The sequence below is a fragment of the Phodopus roborovskii genome, unplaced genomic scaffold, assembly GCF_943737965.1.
Source record: "Phodopus roborovskii unplaced genomic scaffold, PHOROB, whole genome shotgun sequence".
Classification (NCBI taxonomy): domain Eukaryota; kingdom Metazoa; phylum Chordata; class Mammalia; order Rodentia; family Cricetidae; genus Phodopus; species Phodopus roborovskii.
The window spans coordinates 27,419,158-27,435,006 of record NW_026126407.1 but is presented as its reverse complement, the minus strand read 5'-3'; positions in this window follow the sequence as shown (position 1 = coordinate 27,435,006).

Genomic DNA, 15,849 nt, shown 5'->3' with positions numbered 1-15,849 from the left:
CAGACCAACGACTCATTGCAATGAACACTTGCAGTGTAATAATATATGAACTAAAGGACTGTGTGTTCACTGTGTCACACAGCAGCTTCCACAACCAGGTCTATTTCCTCCCTCCTTCCCTCCCCCTCCCTCCTTCCCTTCCTTCCTTCCTTCCATCCTCCATTCCTCCCTCCCTTCCTCCCTTCTCCTTCCCTTCCTCCTTTCCTTCCTTTTGTTCTTTCTCTTTTATTCTTGTAAGTTTATCTTGTTTGATCCTGAGGAAGGGGGCAGGTTACAAGGGTAGAGGACAGATGGGAAGGGATGGGGAGATGAGTGGGATCGAGGTGCATGATGTGAAATCCACAAATAACCAATTAAAAGTTCAATTTGAAAAAAAAATTAAAAAATTGTTATTGCATGTATATATACATGTGTATATACATACATATATAATATTTCTAAATATAACATGTTCAGCCTGTATGTTCAGTTTGTTACTTGCATGTATGTTTTCAGGGCTGACCATTGTGACCATTGGCACTGGACAACCAGTTGGTAAGATCTTCCCTGGGAAGGACCATGTCTCCTGTTCCCAGACTTCCTCAGTTGCCTGTAGTTTTTTGTGTAGGATTTGAGGCCTCAGGAGATTGTCTCTGTCTACTTTGGCATGCCCCTTGCTATCATCCTTGTTCAGCTCATGTTTGGGTGCTCATGTTGGTGAAATTGTGTAGGTTCTATGTCTTATACTACTAGGAGACATGATCTCACAGCAAACTCCCTGTCCTCTGGCTCTTAAAATCTTTCTGTTTCTTCTGAAATGTTCCCCAAGCCTTAGGTGCAGGAAGTGTTCTGTACTTGTATCCAGTGGGCTCCACAACTCTGCATTTTGATTGGTTTATGATTTTCTGTGGTGGTTTCTGTCTGTTTCAAAGAGAAGTTTCCCTGATGATTACACTTCCCTGTGGGTATAAGGACATATGTTTATAGATTGCTGTTAGGGATTGTGCTGGTTTAATAGATTAGTGGCTGTAGGTTCTCCTCCAATGACCACGACTTCAATAGCACTAAGTAGACTTCTAGTTCAGACATTGTTTCCCTGTTGTTGAGAGCATCTTTCTTTGTATTTTGAGATTTTCTCTGAAGAACACTAAAATAAGATCAGTTTCACTCTTGTGTCTTCTCCCCAAGTCGCTGCATAGCCCTCGCTTGTGCCCTTGTGACCTTGGAGACAGTGCTGTTCATCCTGCCTTTTTTCTCTGTTCCTTGTGAGCTTGGTGGCTGATGCTTCCTTTGGGTAGAATTTCATGTGATGAAGCAGGATAACAAGACTTGGTCGTATCATGTGACATCACCAGGCAATGTCTGCATCTGTGGAATGTTCCATGGGAAGAGCCTCTGTCTAGAGTGGACAATCTGCTTTTGTTTGGGTTGTAGGCAGAGCTCTTTGTTCAGCAGGAAGAACTGCAGAAGACTGTCTACTTTGAGTGTGTTCTGCCCATTCTGGTGTCTGGGTATGAAATGGCTCCAATCAGCTCACACGATTAAACACTTGGCCCCCATGGTGGTACTGTTTTGGAAGGTTGTAGGACATTTAGGATTTGGAGACTTATCAGAGGAAATATGTCGCTGGAGATGTCTTTGGAGCTTTGAGATTTAGAAGGCTGTTCCCACTTTCTGTCTGGTCTCCACTTCCTGGAAGTATAAGCAGTATGACAGCTGCTCTGGCTTGCTACTAACCCTCCTTATCTTCATAGACTGTATCCCTTCAACTGTGAGACAGTAAACCCTCCCTCCCTTGTATTGCTGCTTATCAGATATTTGATCACAGTAGTGAGGGAAGTGACTGAGCCGCCCACTAATAGCCACTCATATTGAGGCAAACGGTCCAGAGGGGAGGCATGGCAAAACCCTCATCCACAGAGCTACCTACACTATTGGCCAGGAAAGTATGAAGGTCTCCTGAGCCCCATGTGATGACACCTGCATTTTGAAAAGCTCTGAAGAACCAAGGATATCCTCCTACCTGTCATAATGGATATATGTTTTTAAGATTTTCAATGATTATAACAGTATGTAAATCTTGCTCATTGCAAAACTTTAAGCAATTAGGCTGCGTGAAATAACAAGAGAAATTCCTGTACCATCTCAACCCACTAAGTTGATAACTTATTGGTTTGCAGGGGATGCATCTAGAACTTTCTTCCATATATGCTTTCTATATATATATGCTTTCAGGCTGGATTCAAGCTTACATACCCCTTCATCCTTCTTATTCTACTTTGGAATTTGGCAGTCTCCTGCATCCACACATAATACATGTCTGAAAAGATGTTCAAAAGTTAAATATGCAAAAGTGGATAGCAAAAAAGAAAGATATACATCTTCAAAGGTGATTGCAGTTTTGGAGTTCTGAATTATCCTGGCATCTCCTTCCCAGTCTTAAGTTTGTTCTTAGGCTTTGCAGCTGAATACCAACCTCAGCGGCTTATGTCCCACAGGTGGCAAACTCAAGGTAAAGACTCATTCTGCACAGTGTCCCAGCAGCTTCTTCATTTCAATCCTGTTAAGCGTGCAAGACCCTGTCTTCTTCAAACATATCTCCATTTTAATTTCTTGTTTTATTTTCCATTTCATAAGAGGATGAGGCACGCTGTAATGAAATATTTGTGCATAATCATCTGAACAGGTCCTGCTATGTGGAGATGGCCTTCAGCTGGGCTGAGGACCACTGTGCTGTGATGCTGGAGAACTTGAGCACGCATTCTTTGTTTGAGTTCTGAAAACCTAAACCACACACTTGAACTATGATAAGAGGACCTTCATGTTCAGAGTTGTGGATTGTTTACAAATTCCACCAATGAAGCCAAGGAACATGTGTCATGGATTTTGTTGTTGTTCAGGCTAATACAGCTCATACAAAAGCATAGCTGGAGAGGGGGCTCAGTGTTTAAGATACAAACTACTCCTCCAAAGGGCCAGAGTTAGCTTCCAAGCAGCTCACAACTATCTGTGACTCTAACTTCAAAGACTCCATCTTCTTCTGGCCTCCTCAGGCAACTGCGCTCATGTGCATACCCCACCCTGACAACCACAGGCACATATGTGCACACACAATTAAAAACTAAGAAAACAACCTTCACTCAGTATTAAAGTTAAGTTTTTTTTTTTTTTTAAAGAAAAGGAGTTCAGTGGGGGAAGACTGGGCAGCTCACAGAAGCACTAGATGTTTGAAGAAGGTTTGGTGTTCTGTTTGGCGAACAATGGTCAAGCTTACCTGGCAGAACCATCCTCATAAGAAAAAAACCAGTGCAATAGCCAGTGCTGCCATTGGGAGGCTCTGAGCACTGTACTTGGCTTTGCTGCGAGTCCATCTTTGCTGACCCCACCTACCTTGTGCTATCACTGGCCCCACATAGTGGTGTAAGTGCAGAAGGACCTTTTTGGCCACTGTTGGTCTTCTGTAAGACTGATTCATCCTTCGGGCTTGATTTATCTTATGTTTATGTGTGTATGTATATGCATGTGTCCACAGGATGCTTGTGGGAGTCAATTCTTTCCTTCTACCACGTGGGCCCTGGGGATTGAACTCAGGTCGTCAGGCTTGGTGGCAAATGTCTGCCCTGCACCCCAGCCATCTCAGCAGGCGCTAAAATCTTACATTTCAGTAAGTTGTCTTCCTACTTGCTAGTGCGCCTATCCTTATAGGAATATCATGTCTAAACAATTTGTTAGGAGCTGGCAAACTAGCTCAGTGGATAAAAGCACTTGCCATGTAAGCCTGGCAACCCGAGTTGGATCCTTGGAACTTGTGATGAAAGCAGAGAACAGACTCCTAAAAGTTCATTTCCAACTTTCACACTTGAGTTACAAACATCCTCCCCAACAACACACATACACAAATTATAAATTAATTTAAAAAGCTGTTAGGTTTACAGTGCTTTAATGATTTCAGATATTACACACACACATGCAAAAATGGGTAACCCATAGTCAACATAATGCTTTTATTGAATAGAGTACTGAGCCCGTCAATAGAAAGCTAACTGTATTAGTCATTCACAAAGTCTATACATAGATTTTTTTCAGGCTATTGATGCGACTGCTATGTGTTTGGATCTTTGTGACCTATTTTGTGACATTCCACAAGCCCTTAGGAATACTCAGTCTGGGTTAGTCAGCAACATGTCTGATGCATGTTGTTGTAATGACCCCATCACTCCTGCAGGTACCGTAGCAACATGGAAACAATGGGAACTGTGCACAGTATATAACCTGTAATGGTACACAGCACCCTTGCCAAGTAGAACAAGAGACACTGCATGAAAGCTCTTCCAGTACTCTTGTGGACCTGTGATTCATTTGTCTAAGACAACCAATTAGGAAACAACAAGCCTGGTTTCCCCTCTAGAGCAGTGAGGCAGCTACAGTGACAGCTCCTAAGTACATAAGAAATGTACGTGGAATTCTGTGACATTTTGCATTCCCAACTCTGCCCAGCGGCCAATGGTTCCTCCTTCCGAGTGACATATTGATTGGAAGTACATGCAGGCCGAGTATGATTGTGTTCAGTATTTTGAGTTCATCATCTGTTATCCCATTCGTATTGTCATCCCAGGCCCAGACAGTATCAAATTGGAAGCAGTAGTGTAGAAAATTACGAAGAAATCAAAAAAGACCACAGCTGTGAAATGAATCAGGCCAGCAGCCCCTGGTTAGCACTTCTCATGTGAACACTCCGGCTATCTTTCCTCACCTTGGCAGCAGGTCTTGGAGCCAGGAGAGTCCTGGGATGATTACAGATCAACTCTGACCTTGCTTGGAAATTAGGTACAAGGTTTCCCCTAAGAGTGGCTGATTTTGCTGTCGCTGGAACTATGTCACACCCCAAAGGCTATGGGTGGCTCATCAAGGTGTGACAGTGAAAAAGCAAGATGGAAATGTGATTAATGTGGCTGGCTGGGCATGGCAATGTCACTCTCCTGGGGAGCTAGGGATGGGCTCTTCCCCCAGGTTTTATGAGCTGCTCATGAATCGCATCCCTCCAGGCAGATCTGTGACCAGGACTAATAAAAGCTCACCGTGTTGCAAGCTGGCATGAGTTTAGGGGTAGCTCCACTGTGGTAGAGGATTCAATGCATAATCAGGGTGAAAAGCCTTAACAAATTACATGTCTGAGAAGATGGCTCAGTGGGCCAAAGCACTTGCATGCAAGTGTGGGGACCAGAGTTCAAATCCATAGAGCCCACGTAAATCTGGGTGCAGAAGTATGTGTCTATAGTCCACACACTTCTACAAAAGATGCATGAATACAGAAGACCCCCAGCCCCAGAAGCTTGCTGGTCAGCTGCCTTGATGTCTGTAGCAGTGAAGAACAAGGTGGACATTGAGAACTGGCACCCAAGGTTGTCCTCTGACCTCAGCATGCACACCATCACATAAGAGTTCCCACCTCCATTCCTCTTCAGAATGACATGGGCAACCTGCATCTCGTCACCATGCTAATCTTTGGCTCATCTGTTGTGTACCTAGATGGTTGGCATATTTGTATTTCTTAGAATACCTGTATTAACTGTAAATGAGGCCTACACTGTGATGTTAATCAGAATTAGGGCAACATTTCTTCCTGTTCTAGGAAGTGCATTCTGGTTCCTCTTCCTCGCTCTCTGAGAGCTTGGGTTTAGGGACTGTACCTGTCTTGAGAAGTAACCCCAGAGTCTATGGGAAAAGTCACTCTGGAAGTGGGATAATAGCTGAGTTGAAGTGCTTGCCTTGTTAGCATGAAGACCTGGGTTCAATTTCCCCATAACCTACATAAAAAGTCAGACGTGTTGGTATATGCTTATAATTAGCTGGGGAGACGAGACATGTGCATCCCTGGGGCTGGCAGGGTAACTAGCCTAGCTTAGCCTGCTAGGCAAGTTCCAAGCCAGTGAGAGAGAGGCCCTGTCTCAAAACACAAAGTGAACAATAACCAAAATTGTCCTGTGGCCTACCTACACACATGTACGCCCACACTCATACAGACACATGTTTTCACATGGATACACACACTAACACATAGCAGCTTGCTCTCTGCTGCTATGATAGTGCTGAACCTGGGTCACTAGAGAGAATATTCTAGACTGAAGGCATGTATATGCCGAGAGTGCCTGGTGGGAAGTCTTCCCTGCCTACTGCCCTTCTCTGTCGCAGTGGGATTCCAGACAGAAAAGAGCTTTCCCCCTTTCTCCCCCAGGAATTCTGCCCTGTCCCACACCTCCTTGGATCTGGGTTTGCTTTAGGCAGGGAGACTCTCAACAGCATCTGTTCACCTGGCTTTAGGGAAATCTGATGGGCTCCTCACAGACCCCACTACTATGTACCCAACTAAGGCCAAGTGGGGAAAGCCACACTCACTAGGCTGCAGTACAGTGCCCTAGTCCCTGATCAGAATAGTGTCCTAGAAGACCAGTGTGATAGTTTTCTGTTGCTGTCTTCAAAGTAAGAAAAGTTTCTTTCAGCCTATAGTTTCAATTCATGGTCATTTGGCCCCACTATTTGGGCATTTGTTACAAACACTCACACACACACACACACACACACAGAGAGAGAGAGAGAGAGAGAGAGAGAGAGAGAGAGAGAGAGAGAGAGAGAGAACTAAGCATTGAGACATATTTTTTATGAACATTCATTCAACATGGATGACAGATTTTAAATGTAAGGTGTAAAACTTCTAAATTTGTTATTTTAAAATAGGAGAGAATCTTTGGGATCATTGATTTAGAAGAAACAAAAGAAATTTATATATTGTTGATAAATTAATGTCAACATTGTCATTTGCTCTACAAAAGACTTGTTCAAGGGAAGAATAAACAAGCTATACACGAGAAGAAAATATCTGTGAGCCATGTGACAATCCAAGACTGGCTTCTAGGATATAAAAGAACTCTCAAAACTCAAGTTTTCTTTTTCTAAAATTCCATTTATAAAAAGGGTCAAAGTGAATAATGGCTCACATTTGTAATCCCAACATTTGGAAGATTGAAGCAGGAGGATTGCCATGAGTTCCAGGGTAGTATTAACTATATAGAAAATGGTCGAAAGTTATGAAGGGACATTTTATCAAAGAAAACATAATTAACATAGTAAATGGTTGGGGCTGGGGACATGGCTCAAGCATGAGGACCTGAGTTGAACCCTCCTCCCCGAACCCATGTAAAAAGTGTGTCTGACAATCTCAGTGTTCCTAAGGTGAGATTGGAGGGAGAAACAGGAGAATCTCTGGAAAGTCTTGGCCAGCTAGCCTGGTGTGGAGAGCAGTGAGCAACAAGAGACCTTGTTTCAATCAAGCAGAAGGGCAAGGGCACATACTTAAGATTGCTGTCTGACCTTCAGAGCCCTGGCACAGTGTGACTATACACACATATCTACATTCTCTTTCTCTCTCTCTCTCCCTCTCTCTCTCTCTCTCTCTCTCACACACACATACACACACAATCACATACACACAGATTTTTAAAAATTATGTCCATCACCACTAGCCATTAAAGAAATGCACATTTAAACTACACTGAACTATCTATACACTTATCAGGACCAATGTAACACGAATATAATATGTGGGTGAAGCTGTAAACGTGGAAACATGGAAACATTAAAGCTTGGCTGGTGCTAATGCAAAATGGTGCAGGCATTCTGGAAAAAATAATTTAGCCAATCTCTCTCTCTCTCTCTCTCTCTCTCTCTCTCTGTCTGTCTGTCTGTCTCTCTCTCTCTCTGGAAACACTTTTATTTAAAAATTGTCATTAAAAATGAACATTAAATTATTGTCCTAACCAGCAGTTGCATTTGTGGGCATTTGTCCCAGAGAAATGAATGTTTATATTCACATAAAAGTCTTTATAGCGACTTTATTCATAATAGCCCCAAAGTAGAAACAACTCAGGTAGTTAAATAAATATGGTACATCCACACTAGGGGATGCTATTCTGCAATACAAAGAAACTGGCTGTTGACACATGGGACACTGTAGATGAGTCCTGGCACTTACACAGGGTAGAGTAAAGCTAACTTCCAAAGTTTTGTATTGCAATTATTTTTTATAATAGTCTCAAAATGAGATGATAATAGACATAAGAAGACTACTCATTTATAGAGATTGGGGATAGGAAAGGACAATGGAAAAGGGGGTGGTGTAATTGGGTTCTTTGTGCCCTGCTCCTCAGTTCCCACAGCTGATTATGAAATGATACTCTGAGGCTTAATATTAAATATAATTGTTTGGCTAACAGCTTTGTCTATCTTATAAATTAACCCATTTCTATTAATCTGTGTATTGCCATGGGGCTGTGGCTTACCAGTAATGTTACAGCATGTTACTCCTTTGGCAGTTACATGGTGTCTCCCTGACTCCATCTTCCTTCTCTCTGCATCTTTGTTTGGATTTCCTACCTAGCTATATTCTGCCTGGCCATTGGCCAAAGCAGCTGTATTCATCAACCAATAAAAACGATGCATATTTGCAGCATACAGAAGGACATCCCATATCATCTCCTCTTTTCTAATTAATAAGGAATGTTTCAGCTCCGACATAGTAAAATTACATGTATCAAGCAAGAATTACAGTTACAATATTTAGTCTATTTGCATTTGTCAAAATTAAAGAAAATACTTTTATCATTTATCCTATCCTTGTGAGTCTTAAGTTTTATATCTTTTATCATAACTAAGGAAAACTGTAAGTATCTAACTTCAACTCCATGAAAGACCCCAGAAGATTATATATTACCTAAGTAAACAGGAAGTGCATTGGAAGCAACTTCCAAAATTCTAGAACTGACAGAGACATCTGGCTGTCTGGACAGTCACCCAAAGTTCCTCTGCAACGTTGGTTGGGGCATCCATCTTCAGCCTACAGGTAGAATATCTGGCAGACTTTTCAGTGAAGCAGGAAATTTGAAGATCTGTTCTGCTTTGTACTGGTACTGGCAAAGTTTGTCAGTTGCTTTCTTCTGTGTCCTGTAGAATATCTGGCAGACTCTTCCATGATGCATGAACCCTGAAAGACTGTCCCATTTCATTTAGCAGTCATTTTTCTGTGGTCCTGCATGTCCAGTTTATTCAGCATATAGTTAAGCAATCCAGGCAAGAGCAGTTTCTTTCCCAACTGCCTAGCTTTTTCCATAAAGAAAACAAACTCCATATGGAGTTTCTTCGATACCCATCATCTTCATTGAAGTAGATTTGTGTTGCCAGGAGCAGACATGTCTCATTGTCATGAACAACCTAAGTTCTTAAAACACTTTAAATGCCATATTCTGTAGGACTTTGAAGTAACTGAAGGTTATGTATCCATTTGAAATGTCTGTATATATCTAGAAAACCTAACTAACATGACTTTAAGTTTGACAATTATAGATGACTATTAATCTGTATTTAATTATATGTTATATTTTAAAATGAGCTGCATAAACATAATCTTAAATATACATACAGTATAACAAAAATTAACCTTAAATTTATGTCAATAACTAAAATCTATACCAATGTATTCATTTCTATATCGTATCCCCCCTTTTTATAAAGAGATTGACTGTGATCGTTAACCATTTATACTCAATTCCCTTTAAATGGAAACAAACATTTATAAACAATATTTGGGAATTTGGGTATAATTTTCTAGATTATTTTCTGCTGATTTTGGGTGTTGGTGATCTTATGGGGATCCTGAGAAAATTAAGAATTATGATTAAATCTTGGCTGTATAAGTCTGTGAGGCTGCACCATCTTAGCCAGTAGTCTTGAAGCTATTTCAGGGGGGGTCTTGTTTGATCAAACAATATTAGTCTGGGATGTATTCATAGCTTTTTAATCTTCTGTGGAAACAAAAGCAGAAACTCTTTTCCAAAGTATCATGTCCTTAGACTTAAAATTTGAAGTCAAGATACCATTACAATATTTGTTGGTTTAGCTTAGGAGCCTCTATAATCAAATGTCTCTCTGTAGTTAGTTCATTACCTGACAGAAAGTTCAAAGAAAACACAATAATATACATAATCCAGACTCTGTGTATTTTCCATATTTACATGACCCATTATTATTTTTTACTACTCTTTCTCTCCTTTAAGGGACTCAATTTATTATCCTTAAATTATTTTTTAATATAACTTTGTCTATCCTCTTTCTCTCAAGCCCATGTACATTTATTTATCAAACACACCGGGACCCATTTACAGGTCCTTTTGTCTGAATCTGTCCTTATTGCATAACTGTAATCCTTTTCTGACCCAGAGTTTTTTAAAATGTTAAGAGGCATGGCTAGCACCAGTGGCTTTGGCAGCTGGCTGTCTGAAATTCGGTTTTCCAACATGACAGAGGTACATTCACTGTCAGCTATGGGATCTCTGGGTAGGAACTGTGCTCACCACCTCAGCTCTGGGAAGCAATGTGCAGCATACTGCCCATAAACCTTTTTTGTCAGTATGAGTAAAAGCTGAGTCTGCCATGTAGCATGCTACATTGCCTGGAAACACCTTTGTGTACTGCAGTAGAAATCTGCCATGCTATGCTCAAGCCCGAATGCCACAGGATCTGTGCACCTTGGCCTGCATGAGAGACAGAACCGGGAAGCTGCTCTCAGCTCCATATATGCATTCCACAACCTCTTCCCCTTTTTGTTTCTAAGCTTTCTTGGGTTTTATGCAAAAACTCTAGAGCCCACACTGGGAGCCAGATGTAGTTAAATTCTTTCTGTTCCTCTAGTCAGTTCCTGTAGTCACATAGAAAATAACACTCTGAGGCTTAATATTAATTATAATTGTTTGGCCAATGGCTCAGACATATTACTGGCTAGCTCTCTCATAAATTAACCCCATTTCTATTAATCTGTGTATTGCCATAAGCCTGTTGCTTACTGCTAATGCTCTGGCATGTTATTCCCTTGGCAGCTACATGGCATCTCCATGACTCTGCCTTCTTTTTTATGTAACTTTGTTTGGATTTCCTGCCTAGCTATATTTTGCCTGGCCATTGGTCGAAACAGCTTTATTCGTCGACAAATAAAAGCAATGCATATTCACAGCATACAGAAGGACATCCCATATCAGGGTGGATGTGGCCACATGAGAAAATTTTTTGGTTTAAAAGGTGCTGGTAGAAGATGACACGGGATCCATTTATGTCATTGCTTGAAACTATGAAGGGCTGGAGAGTTTGATAAAATGACTATTGCACAAGTAGGAGGGCTCGCGTTCAGATCTCCAACTATGCAAAAGCATGGTGTGGCCATAGGCCTACTACCCAGTACTGGGAATATAGAGACAGGAAGATGCTGGGGACTCACTGGCCAGGGAAGCTAGCCCAAATGAGGAAGTCCCAGGGTCAGTGTCTCAAAATAATAAGGTGAAGAGCAACCGAAAGACATTTAACATGCTTCTGGCCTCCGCACATGCACTCAAGGGTGAGCGCATCTGCACATACACATGTCACACACCCTGTGTAAGTGGGGACTTGAAGAGAGCTCAGAGGTTCACAATGCACATAGCTGCTGCTGCAGAGGACCTGAGTTCAGTTCCCAGTCCACACCAAATGGCTCACAATTGCTTGTAACTCCAGCTGTAGGGATCCGATGCCCTCTTCTGGTCTCCACGGGTATCTGCACTCATGCATGTAACCACATGTAATTTACATGTAATTACAGGTGCACATGTAATTTAAAGTAAAAAAAAAATAACTTTTATAAAGAATCAGCAAGTAAGCATTTAAGATTTCTTCCATTTGCAGTAAGAGACTGTAGGCCTGTCAGAGTGTGGCAGGGGTCACAGGATGGGTAAGTGAGGTCAGGGAAGGATTCACATGCAGCCTTTGCTCAGTTAAAAAGCATGAGCGGTGTGAGATGCTTGAGATGTTAAATTGTTTTTCTTCTTAGTCATAGATGTTTGATTTATGTTTAAAGATGAGAAACATAAGGAACCCAATGATGAGATGCAAGATAATTAAGGGTGGAAAAAAATGACAAGTCTACAATACTGCTACAGAATTACCTTTGTCAATCTGTGAATTGCATTCATCTGATAAAGAATCCTCATGTGGACCTTCATGATGCCTTTGGTACTTTAAAAACAGTGTTAAAAAAAAAGAAAATAGGGTGACAATTACATCCAATTTGGGTTTGCATTTGAGAATGAAGGTTTTATCCACACCTACAATGTGACATTTGCAGAGGACTTGTAACTGGTGGCCTGGAATCTTTCCCTTCCTGTCATTTATAAATTAAACATAGAAATTATAAAAATAAAACAGTCATATTTTAAGCATACACATCTAGAAATTTTTTAAAAATTTATTTTATTTTGAAGCAGGGCCTCTTGCATCCCAGGCTATTCTTGGACTTGATATGTAGTTGAGAATGATCTTGAACTTCTGAGTGTGTGGTGCTGGGGTCCAAGTTGGGGCTGTGTATTTGATATACAAGCATGTTACCAGTGGATCTGTATCCCAACCCCAGTTCCAGAATTTTCTGTGTCAATTTTTGGAGGATATTTTTTGCTCATGATTAATGCTGTGTCAGTGCTTACACAGTCTTCCAGTTTGCTATGCTATCACCTCTTAGTGCATTTATCAGAAAGTTACACTTTCTTTGTAGAATGTAACAAAAATACAAAATAAAATGTGACTGTGACATTAATCTTATGGCTATTATTCCTGATTGCATTAAAACAAACTTCAGGACACAATATTTTATGTAACACCCTAAAAGACTTTGTTGAAAACAACAGATCCCACTTTTGGGTGTGTACTGCCCCAAAATGGCAGGATTATTTAAAATCGGTTTTGAGCAGGGTTGTAGAGAAAGACATTTGCAAGTCACATATGGCCAGGCAAGGCTGATGTGTGCGCACATGTTTTGTCAGCATTAAAGCCTCCTGTCAAGTCACTTGCTATGTAGTCACTGTCTTTATCTGGTGCAATTAGAACTGGAGGATCCTGGTTAATTGCATACTCCCTATAACAGAAAATTGCCACATCCTGAGCATTGGGTTAAAGTCCAAACCCTTCACTGTTTGCCCCGAATGGAGACGTCAAATATCATGTAGGGCACATTCCCACATGCTAAGTAGGAATGCCTCCCTACAGGGCCTAGTGATGGCATCAAGAGAAGAGGTACCATGTCTTCCAGGGATTCTCTTTGTTCCCCAGGATGTTTTTTTCTCTCTGGTTTCCTTGGCTAACACTGTCCCCCCCAACATCTCCCCACCCGACTCAGCACTTTGATTGACCAATCACCACGAATGTCTTGATGGTGCTGCCTGCCAGTGAGCGTTTGAATGGGAGTGACACGCTATAGTCAGGAAAGACTAGAGAAAAGCCAGGACTCTTCAAGATTACACGCTTGTGTTTTATTTCATGATGAGGGTTTATGATGAGGACGACAATGAAAACAGGCTCTTCACATACCTTACCCATTTGTAGGAGTTAAATTGTGAGACACGTGTTGGCTGCAGTGTGTAACTGATGCAGAAAGGCCATAGTGACCACAAGTATTCAGGTCAGATCTAGTTCTGCCATTTTCCAGCCAGTTAGTGTTTTCGGTTAGGAATACCTGTTATCGTTAAAGTTAGTATTTAGGGTTAGGAATAGGGTTAGGATGAGAGTTGAGGTTAGGGATTAAGATGGGGGTTAGAATGAGCGCAGATAGTTAGAGTCAGAGTTAATATTTATAGTTAAAATTAGCATAAGATGAGTGGATAGGTTTAGACTTAGTGTTTGGGATTAGAGTTGGAGACCTGGGTTAGGGTTGGGATTAAGGTAAGAGCTGAAGGTTAGGCTTAGGTTTGGGGTTTAGAGTTAGGGTTGCGGTTTAGGTTCAGGTCTGGAGTCCGTGCATAATTATGATTTCATACTCAGTGTATGATGATACGATGGCAATAATGATAATGGTGTTCTAGACAGAACTTTGTCTTAACAATTCAATATCTGGTCTTCTTTCTTCTTATCTGCCACCAACCATGCTTTCCTTGTCTATACTGTAGCTGGAGTGACTTTTTAAAGATACACCATGGATCATGCCATTGTCTTTGTTCAGAAGCCTCCACTACCTCCTGTGATAGCTATAATCAGAACTCAAGTCTGTCTGATCCTCAGGCCCTTGCTGACATCTCCATCCTCCCCATTTCCATCTGGGTTCATGGCTAAGCCACTCTGGTCCAGCTACTGTCATGTCCATTCCCCGTCACTTCTCTGGACCTTCTGTGAATGGGCTGCTGCTAGAAGCTCTCACATATTTCCCAAGCTATTTATCTTTCTGCTCTAAGCTCCTGCAAAGAGAGAACCTTCTCCTCTGACCTCCCTAAAGGCACAAAGGGCAATGCAACCAGTAGGGGCTAAAACTCTGGTTTTATCGAGAAGATAATATTAGTGACAAATGTTTGAGTTTGTTTCCACTTTTTGGCCCCTCTGTCCTTTGCTTTCCTTCTAGGCTCTTCTGTCGTCCCCCTCTCCTGACCTCAGCAGGCTGTGATACTAAGTTGCATGGAAGCCTGATCTTCTCATTCTGATTTTAAAATCTGATGTGCCTCAAACTCTTAGAGTAATAAGCCCAATTTCTTCCAGTTACTGAAGCCTTTCTTGGGTTCCTTTTGCCATCAATCTAGCCTCTGGGAGTCTATGGGGCTTTTGTCTCTGGAGCAGTGTCATGGAGAAGGGCTTCATTGTTCATCTCCCTCCATCTTTTAGTACCCACAGTACCTTTCCATCATTGTATCTTCTCATTCATCCTAATTTCTGAATTGAAATCCCTCCTCTACCGGACTGTTTCTTCACTAGCCTTGAAATTCTTTCAATCACACTTATCTCCTGGCTGACTCTCATGCTTATCCTTATGCTGCTCTTCTCCATAAACTAAAGCTTAAAACAATTATCTGGGACCAGAGAGATGGCTCATTGAGCCAAATGCCTCCTGCAGAAGCATGGGGACCTGAGTTTTAACTCCAGCATCCATAGAAAAGCATAGCATGGAAACATGACCCTGTCACCCCAGTGCTGGGAGCCAGAGATAGGTGGATCAAAAGCTAAGGTGGAAAATGACAAGGAAGACACCCAACAGTGAACCTCTACACACACACACACACACACACACACACACACACACACACACACACACCACACTCATACACACGTACATATAATCTCTTACACACAATCATTTTGAGTGTAATTTTTCATTTAGATTTAGAATTTATTGCTCACATTCCCAAAAATCTCTGCATGATTCCATGAACCATTGTTTAACAAGTTCAGTGTTAACATTGGACTTGGGAGGTTTTGATATCAGGGATATTCTCAAATCAAAGTGATACCAACTTCTATAAAGAGCTGTGAATGGAAAAAAAACATGAGGCCACGATTGTTCCCAGGTATGGTGAGAAGGTTTATTGTAGGTATGAGTGAGAAAACAGCCAAAAGCATCTGGAATGGTCCAGACTGAACTGGGCCATAGCGATGGGGGGGGGGGGAGGGAGAAAGGAGAGAAACCAGAGGGCAAGAGGCTACGAGACCACATAACCCAATAGCTGGGCTATATGGGAAAGGAAAGTTGGGGGAGGGAAGTGAAGCTCAGGGGTTGGAGAAGTAGAGGACAGGGGCCTTGGTATAACCATACTTGCTGGGAACCTGCCAACCAACATACACTTTGATATGTTAAATAGGCACCTCTGTTAGCCATTTGTCCTGAGTTTGAGACCTGACAACTAGGGTGGTAAAGACATGGATATTTTGGATGGAAAGTAGTCTTGGAACTTCATTTCCAGGGCTGGAGAGATGTCTTAGCAGCTGAGAGCACTGACTGCTCTTCTCAAGGCCCTAGGTTCAATTCCTAGCACCCGAGTGGTTGAC